This window comes from Mus caroli, chromosome 9 (assembly GCF_900094665.2).
Source record: "Mus caroli chromosome 9, CAROLI_EIJ_v1.1, whole genome shotgun sequence".
NCBI lineage: Eukaryota > Metazoa > Chordata > Mammalia > Rodentia > Muridae > Mus > Mus caroli.
The window spans coordinates 94,036,002-94,038,589 of record NC_034578.1 but is presented as its reverse complement, the minus strand read 5'-3'; the positions used below and the strand labels follow the sequence as shown (position 1 = coordinate 94,038,589).

The window sequence follows — 2,588 nt, the reverse complement described above, 5'->3', positions numbered from 1 at the left end:
AGTAACTCCCTAAAGTTAACTGGCTCTACTCCCCTAATATTAAAACATAAAAACCACATGGGAAATATAGAAATTCAAATAGAAGTAACATAAACCTGTCATAAATCGTAAACAAAAAAACTATCTGTGGGACAGCATGGATGACAAATGGTCTACTGTGTAAATTTTAGAATGAGGCAGACAAAGGTTGGAAGGCCGGTTAATTTCCCCCTCCTTCTCCCGCTTCTGCTTCATCTCCTTGGGTATCGGATGTCCACAATGTTAAGCTGTCTCTCAGTAACTGCATTATTAGCGTTGCTGTCTTTGTACGGCTCTTCACTTAATGTATCAAGTTCAGCAATGGCTTCATCGAAAGCTGTGTTTGCAAGAGAGCAGGCTTTCTCTGGGGAGTTCAGGATCTCGTAATAGAACGCAGAGAAGTTGAGGGCCAGACCCAGTCTGATGGGGTGTGTCGGCTGCATCTCCTTTTTGCTGATTTCAAATGCTTCTTGGTATGCTTGCTGTGACGGTCCACAAGTCCTTTCTTGTCATCACCACCAGCAACCTCGGCCAAGTAACGGTAGTAGTCACCCTTCATTTTCAAATAGAAGACTTTGCTTTCTGGTTGCGAAGCATTGGGGATCAAGAACTTTTCCAAAAGAGACAGTACATCGTTGCAGATGTCACGCAGCTCCGTCTCGATCTTCTCTCTGTATTCTCGAGCCATCTGCTGCTTTTTCTCAGCACCTTCCGTCTTCTGCTCAATACTTGAGACGACCCTCCACAATGACCTACGGGCTCCTACAACGTTTTTATAAGCAACAGAGAGAAGGTTCCTCTCCTCATTCGACAGCTCAGCTCCCTGCTCAGTGACAGACTTCACGCAGGCTGCCATGTCATCATATCGCTCTGCCTGCTCGGCCAGCTTGGCCTTCTGCACCAGCTCATTTTTATCCATAACTGGATATTCTGTGTCCGGAGTGGGTGGCGGCACACGGACGCGGCTCAGCAGTCTCTGGGCGGCGGTGGCGACGGTGGCGGCGAGGCTGAGACTCTGTCCCTGATCTGGCTGCCTTGTTTTTTTTTAAGACAATATCTTTCTACGTAGCTCTGGATGGCCTGGAACTCATTATATAGACTAGGCTGGCCTGGATCTCACAGGGATCCACTTGTCTCTGTCTTCTAAGTGCTGGGATTAAAGGTGTACACCATCACAACTCACTTTCTTTGTGGGTTTTTAAGACCAAGATTGTTATCTTCTTATCAATTATATGGGTATTCTAGATAATAATTCACTTCCTGATTTAGATGGGTCATTTGTCTGTTATGAATCAACCCTGTTAGTTGTAGCATCTGTTGAACAGACATCATTAAGCTGTAATGCAATAAATGTGATGTCTTGTGCTTCTGAAATTTTATGTCTTTGCTCCTGTAGACAACATTTTGCTCCACCTTTTTTATTTTGCAATTTCTATTCAAGCCTTTGATTTGCCCATTGTAGCCTTCAGTGAGGGGTATTATGAAGGTGTCTGATTTTCTTTTCACTGGTTTGTGAACTACTTTTCTGCTCTCTGCCCTTTCCCCCACTGATGTGTAGAGTCACTTCCACTGTATGCAACTTCCCACATCCATAAGGATCTGTTTCAGACCTGTGTACATACCACAGAGTGTTCGTCACTTTGCTGTAGCAGTGAATCCTAATCTCTAATAAAACGAATCTCCTCCCCACCCCACCCCCCACACCACTCCTTACAAAGACTCATCAATTCCATCATTATCTTGCGAAAACTATAGAGCAGGACCATCATTGGAATAGATACAGTTTATAAATGAATGGCGAGGAATAGAAATCTTTACTACATTGCATGATTAGCTCAAACAGGAATGCCTCTCACATACAGGCCCTTTTCTGAGACCTTTAATAACGTGTTGAGATGCCTTCATCAGGATCCTGTGGGTTTGTGTCTGCTCTTTTCTCTGTAGATGTCTTGCCCCTGTTAACAATTCCAGCTGTTTAGATTACACTTCTGGTAAATCACAGCTGGCTCAGGGCAATGCTGTTGATTTGCTAGGTTCTTCTGATAGCTGGAAAATGTTATAAATTCTTTTCTCAGTTCTCACAGGTTGGGGTTTAATTCTGATTTTTACTTTTTAGGTTAATAAATAAATTTATAACCTCAAATGCTGACAATTTAAACTCCTAAATATTTTAATGATTTATTTATTTATTCTTATTTAATGTTTGCTGGTGTTTTGCATGCATGCATGTCTGTGTGAGAGTGTCAGATCCCCTGAAACTGGAGTTATAGATGGTTGGAAGCTGCCATATGGGTTCTGGGAATTGAACCTGGGTCCTCTGGAAAGCAACCAGCACTCTTAACCACTGAGCCATCTGTCCAGTCCCTAAAGTTTAAACTATTTATTTTAAAAGTTAAGAAAAATAATCTAAGAAAAAAAAAACACCAAAAGAATAAAAGCTTCAGGCTCCTTTGCAATCATTGAAGAGAAGAGCTTTTGTTTCTGTGGTGACAACTACTTTTGTTTATTATGTTAAAATGAGAGATTCATTTGAAGATGGTGAGGGTGACCATGTACCACATTACCTCAAA

General features: G+C 42.0%; 1 pseudogene; it reads right to left on the bottom strand.

Moving 5' to 3' along the window:
• Window positions 1-6: 6 nt before the first annotated feature.
• Window positions 7-1,039, bottom strand: LOC110301825 (annotated as a pseudogene).
• Window positions 1,040-2,588: the final 1,549 nt, after the last annotated feature.